A 6,773-nucleotide genomic window follows, 5' to 3' on the forward strand; every position below is an offset into this window, starting at 1 on the left:
AACAGTGGTCTGGGCTAGCTTGCAAACCATATAAGGTTGGAAGCATTATAACTTAAATGGGTGCTAAGATTCAAATAAGAAAAAATAAAGAAAAAAAAATGAAAAGAAAGAAAAACCTCTGGGAATAGCCAAGGCCTTTAACCATAAGAATGCCAACAATATTTAAACCCCATTTTTAAAAAAGGGGATTTTTTTTTGGCTAAAATATTTCACTGTAAATGAATTTATGTCAGCTGTCAATGAAAGAATGTCACTAACACACTGTGGACACTTTTCACAGTGTAAATCCGTGCCCTTTTTTTATACAGTGAACTTCAATCTAGCAATCATTACAACAAATGTTATATAGTTTAAAGCTCAAACACACTCTAGCAATTTTGAAATTGAATTGCATACAAACCGAATAAAATGTACATCGTGACACACATTCCCACCTAAGACTGTGGGGACACTTGAGCCTTCCGCATCGACCTAGCACCTTTTCGCGCAGGTGGTTTTCTAAGTCGTCGAGGTTGTCTTTGGGCTCACTTTTGGTCTTCTTAGGCTCAGGCTCTGCCTCTGATTCCTGCTGTGCTGTTGTGGTTGTGGGAGCAGCAATGGCTGCAGGGGTTACAGCAGCCGCAGCTGCAGTGGCTGAGGCCACGGCCTTTTCCTTCCTGTTTTTTGTGCTTCTTGTGTTTATCCTTCTTGTGTTTCTTGTCCCTCTTTTTCTTCTTTTTCTTTCCACCTCCTTTGGGGTCCGAGTTCCTCGCCAGAGATGGGCTTGGTGTTGGCCTTTTAGCCTTTTTGACCGGTACTGCTGGTGACCAGTTGGTAGAGGGTGACAGACTGGACAGGAGACTGAGGTGCTGGGGTTTTTTAACTGCTGGCTCAGGAGATCTTGAGACAAATCAGGAGGGTGAGACCTTCCTTACAGACTGAGGGCTTGGTGAGGGAGCCTTTTTTGTCTTTTTGGTTTTTCAGAGTTCTGGAGACGCTCCTAATGGGCCTCATATGTGGAGACGGGGACTGCCTTCTTTGGGCTGATGATGATGCTCCTCTTTGAATGGGTGGAGGACTTGAGGAAGTCTGAGGAGCTCGAGGCCATGGTGAGGACGAATGCCGTTTGTTTGGTGGTGGTGACTGGGGCTCCGAGGTAGATTAGCTCAGGGAAGACACTTTCCTATGCTTTTATGATAATGAAGGCGAATGTCTCTTGGTGACTGGGGAGCTTCTTCAGGAGGTGGAGAATGGGAGACCTGACAGTTTGGTGGTGAAGATGGCAATTTCCTGCATTTAGGAGGGGAGGGGGAGAAGCCATTTTTCCCTTTGGAGGCAGAGAAGGAGAGTATCTCTGCTGTACTGGAGGAGAGTATCTTCTTGGGGAAGGTGAGTGCTGATGGTGGGGTGGGTGGAGAAAAGGAGTCCTTCGTCGAGGTGGCAGCATGGGAGACCTGCGCCTATGAAGAGGAGGGGCAGGAGAAGGAGAACGGAGCCTTCTGGTGGATGGTGGGAAGGGGCTCCCCCTCCATCTACCACGAGGAGAAGTCTCTTTCTGGTGCTTTCAAGGTGATGGAGAGGTACTCCCAGAAGGGGAATGTCTCCACCACCTGCCTACCTCACTATTCTTCACATGGGCCCTCTTGGGTCACTCATCTTCTGAGGAAGAAGAGGAACGAGAATCAGATGAATACTGCTGGTTCTGTCATCTGTACTGATGTTTCTGCTGCACAGAATCTGCTACAGCTATTTTGCCACATTTATTTTCTTCCAATTCAGGTAACTCTACTTTTCTAGGCTTAGGTGCTGCTGAAGGGGAGTCTTTTTTCTTGGTACCTTTGTGTTTTGTAGCTGAAGTTCTCCCTGGAGAGACAGAACCAGGACTTTTTCTTGTACGGTTTGACTGCTGAGGTGTTTGGGAATGATGAGTTTTAGGCGGTGGAGTTGCTGGAGGTGATGGCCTATGCATGCCTTCACCTCAGAGGACTTGCTGAAGGAGATAGCCTACCACTTTTTTGAGGGGGGCTGGATGTCCTCTCAGGAGGATTCTTTGGCGGTGACCAGAAACCAGATGAAGAGTATGATGAACTACTTCCAGACAAGGATGCTGATGAACGAACGCCTTCGCCTTACTGGAGATCTACTCCTCCTATACCTGGGTGGAGGCGGCATTCCTCTTGGTGGAGTTCTTCTTCGAGGAGATGGCCACCTTTGAGGTGAGTTTGATCCTGATCGGGATCTATGACACCGTCTAGGTTGAGTATGAGAAGGAGAGCAGACGGTGTCTGGGATCTTGATTTTGAATGTGACTGAGATCTTGGTCAGGTTTCTCCTTCTCTTTCTTTTTTGGAGTTTTTCTCCAGAGAAGATTCTTTAGACTCTGGTACAGGTTCAGGTTTGGGAACTTTCAGGATGTTACTAGTAGAAATGGCCTCTTGTACTGAAGGTCCTTTTACTTTCACTGATGGTTCTGGGAGCTCTGGAGTTTTTTCCTTCTTTTCTGGAGCAGGGGAAGGACTCTGGCTCTTGGTTCTGTGGTGGGGACACTGAGAATAACTGTGCTTTCTTTTCTCTCTCTCCTGACAGGGGAAACTCATCTTCTAGGGGAAGGAGACCTGAATTTGCATCTTCTTGGGCTTCCAGACCTCTCCCTTTTTTTCTCTGCTGCTTTCTTTTTCTTCCTTATCCCTCTTATCCTTGTATTCATCTTGCTTTTTCAAAGATGCCAACTTTTCTTCTTTAATTTGTCTCTGTTTTATTTCTTCTTTCTTCAGTTCTAGAGAAGCAGAAGGGATTCCAGCAATGTTTTCTTGTGCACTTAAGAGCTGGGCCCACAGTTCTCCCATAAATTCTCTGGCATTTTTTCCATTCAAAAGCCCAGTCAGGTTGATTTGCATTATTTCTGAGACTGGATTCTTCACTTCCAGATCATTGAATATAAACTCAATCACAACATCATCCTCAAACCCACGGATTTCTATTACTCGTTTTGTTACCCAAGGCTTTATAACCTCCAAATTTACTTTGCTCATATCCACCTTTTTTTCCAGGCATGCTGCAAATTTCAGCTGCTTCAGTAGCTTCTTCTGTTTGTTGCTGAACCGACTGTCCTTTTCTGCACTTGTTCCAGAATCCTGTGTCCATCTTGCTGCCTCTGTATTGATTTTTCTTATTGTGATGTCAGAGTTTTCATACCCCAAGCTCCAAACTAAGACTGAGATATTAAAAATTTGTACTGTCTTCTTTCCCCCATGCCTATTTTCTTTTTCTAGTAGATGCATACTGTCGATCTCAGCTATTGGATCCACCCTAATGTAAACTTTATGTAGTCAGGGTAGAGGTGCATGCTTGTATATGTTTTTAACTTGTGTATATATTGGGCTGATATTTGAAGGCCATAATAAGATGGATCATGTTTAGATCTTCTAGGTCCTCCACGGGAAAGACTGGCGAAAGCAACCAGCTGTCAGCTCATCAAATTCTTCCCGCTCCTTCTGGCCCTCGGAGCACAAGGCGGCTGGTTTGCTGAGGCTTATGCTCTACGCTTGCTAAAAATGATTTCCAGCCTAAATCCCATTTTGTTAATTAGTGAATCAAATGTCAGTTGTGCTCTCTATGAAGGTTTTCTGTATTTTGAAATACAAGTATATGTGATGGGGGTGGGAACGGGGTGATATTTTATGTGTTCCAACAGCATAAGTATAACAGTTTTCCGAATGTCTGGTTTTGGCAATTTCATAACTAACAGAGGCTACCTGATATGGAACCTGGTGTGAGGCTCTTTGCCTTGAATACTTTGCTATTCTTCTGCCATCACTGCCAGTACCCAGCACCAGGGGATCCCCTCTCATCTTCAGAGCCTTCATGAGTTATCTACAAACGGTAGTGCAAACGACAATTCAAGATACATGACGCCCAGAAAATAAACATAGCAGAACTTAGACATATACAAATATTCACTTCATCCTAAAGATCCTGCCATTGCTCAAAATATGTCCAGAATTCTTTTTGCTTGTAGAGGCAGTCATCCAGCTGAATGAAGACATTTTTCTTATAACTTTACTTTAAAATAGGGGCGCCTGGGTGCCTCAGTCGGTTAAGCGTCCAACTGTGGCTCAGGTCATGATCTTGTGGTTTGTGAGTTTGAGCCCCACATCAAGCTCTGTGCTGACAGCTCAGAGCCTGGAGCCTGCTTCAGATTCTGTGTCTCGTGCTCTCTGCCCCTCCCCCACTCACACTCTGTCTCTCTCTCTCCTTCAAAAATACACATTAAAAAAATTTAAAAAAAAACAAAATAAAAAATATCTTGGGCTGAGGACATTATTACCTATCTGATTCAGTGGTTTGGTTGGGTCACTTTTAAATATACCCCCAAATCAAAAATGGGTTCACAGAATAAAGAGTTCCCACCATTGAGGAGAAACAAATGAACTAACCAACAAACCCTGTGAAAGTTCATCCAAATGAGTGGCAAACACATTTGGAGTTCTGGAAGCATCACTGGAATCACTGTATGGCCTCCTAGGAGACAGACAGATTTAGAGGTAACAGCAATCACGTCCCAAACTGGATACTAGGGGAGAACGAAGCTCTGACACCAGGAAAACTGTGGTATGAGATTTATATAACTAGCTTATTAACCAGGCTGGACTCAGTGGGGTGAAATTATGAAATTAATTTGTCGCAAGTGACTTTCTTTCTTCTTAGTTTATTTTTCAGAGAGAGAGAGAGAGAGAGAGAGAGAGAGAGAGAACATACAGGCAGGGGAGAGGGGCAGAGGGAGAGAGAGAGAATATTAAGCAGGGGCTTGATCCCACGACCCTGGGATCATGACTTGAGCCAAAATCAAGAATCGGTGGCTCAACTGACTGAGCCACCCGGGCGCCCCTGTCACGAGTGACTTTCAAATCCATTCCATAAGTTCTCCCTTCTTGCTCTTGTACAGAATCTCTGGCAGATTCCATCACTTTTTCAGTCATGTGTAGTTTTTAATGAACAATCTCAATCTTAGGGATTAAAAAGCTCAGTCGGATAAAAATCAGAACTTGAGTCTCTTTCAATTTGAAGCTGCTCTCTGGCCTCAGAAGCTTCCAAATAGTGAAGTTGGAGCTGTCGCAGGTTGTGTTCCTGGGAAGCAGAGTCTGCGAGGGTGCTCTTGGGATCAGCACCTGTGGATAGGAAAGGAGGGGAGAGATGCAGGATTGGGTAGGGGAAAAAGTTGAGCTGCAATGCATTGCAGTGGTTTTGGCCAACGTTCTGGGGAGCTCTGAAGCGGAGATGACCCTTCAGAGTTGTCCTGAGTTGGGTGAGGGGACCAGGCCTTTATACCCTGCCTTGATCAGCCATCGCACGAGGGCCACCCTTGAAAGAGCACGTGACCTGAGGCAAGGTGGCTTTTTTTCAGCTGAGGCACTCTCCTAAAGGGGCTGAGAGCTGAGGGCTGTCAAGTGGCGGCACTGCAGGGGTAGGGGAGTGGGTCCTGCATTCCCGCATGAGGAGATGGGCAGCATGTCATGGAGCCCACCAAAGGGGCACAGTCTTTCTTCCATGCCTTTCAGCTCTTGCCCTCCTACTCTTCCACCCATGATGCTGTTTCTGGCTTCACTTGGGCCTCTAGATCTGATGGATGGAAGGAAATGGATGAGATCCTACTTGAGTGGTGCAGTGTGAATCCTGCACTGGCACGCTCTGGGTCTGCTGCACGCTCCCAGTGCTGCCTCTTTTGCTTGTGAAGTGCTTTTAAGGACTCTCTGGAGTTACCCGCCACAGTGACATTGCACTGCACCATCTTTACCTGGGTGACACATCCTCAGAATTGACTACTTTTGACTCCTCCCACCACTCTCCTTCTGCTTCTGGCAGTACACCCAATGCTCATTTTCTTTGGAGATACCCCTGCCTTGGTAGCCAGATCTCTTGGGTTGGGTTGTTTCAGGGTGGCTCACATCCATCGACCTTCCCCAGTGTTTCTTGTTCACTGTGGAAAACACCTTTTCCCATTAAACTCTGGCCATGCCAGCAGATCCCCCTAGAGCCCACGCTACCCTGTCTTTCATCTTTAGATTTCCAGGTGACAGGAGGAACCAGCTCCTATGTTCTCCAGGAGATATACGTCACGACCTCCAGGTGGTTTTCTTGAAGTCTTTGTACTTGGCTTGTGACTACTATGTCCTTGGTTCTGGTCACTGTGCTTGGAGTAATATAGGGTAACACGGGGCTTCTTTTTGAGTAGTTAATGCATTCAATCCCGATGAGCTTTCAATTCAGCCAAATCCCCAAGTTTGGAGGGAACGTGTAATCTCTAGTGCATTCCTTAAATAATTGAGCGCCATCGCCACTGGAGGTACCTCCTATGCAGGCCAGGCCTCGTGTATGCTAGGGACGGCGATAAGGCTGGAGGCTTCGCATGTCACAAAGAGGGCACTTGTACTCTGCCATCCATTTCCAATTGGGAGTCTAGGAAGGCCTGGCTTTGTATGTGTATGAAGTAGAGGCTGCCTGTACTGTGTGATCTCACCATCTCTTAAAGGCACTTGTAGGGAGCTGGAGTGGCTACAGCTTGTCAGTTACATAATCAGTGGTGTCTTGAGCGGTGAGGAGAAGTGAGTACTTAGAGCTTAGGGATATATGTCCTAACTGTGGCAGTCCAAAAGGTTTCAGAAACTCTGATACAGTCAAATGAACATGCTTTTTACTGTCAGAAGATTTGGGTTTAAGCTCTAATGGTATGCTTTGGGCGAAATTGCACGACTTCCCTGAAAACCGTTTTCTTCATCTGTAAAGCTGAATAAATA

The 6,773-nt window shown here is 45.9% G+C and overlaps 1 pseudogene; it reads right to left on the reverse strand.

Annotated features, from left to right (window-relative positions):
- Window positions 1-434: 434 nt before the first annotated feature.
- On the reverse strand, window positions 435-3,080 carry LOC124513987 (serine/arginine repetitive matrix protein 1-like; annotated as a pseudogene).
- Window positions 3,081-6,773: the final 3,693 nt, after the last annotated feature.

The sequence above is a fragment of the Lynx rufus genome, unplaced genomic scaffold (assembly GCF_022079265.1).
Source record: "Lynx rufus isolate CCGP_SWC_20201006 ecotype Redwood Valley unplaced genomic scaffold, mLynRuf1.p SCAF_19, whole genome shotgun sequence".
Classification (NCBI taxonomy): Eukaryota; Metazoa; Chordata; class Mammalia; order Carnivora; family Felidae; genus Lynx; species Lynx rufus.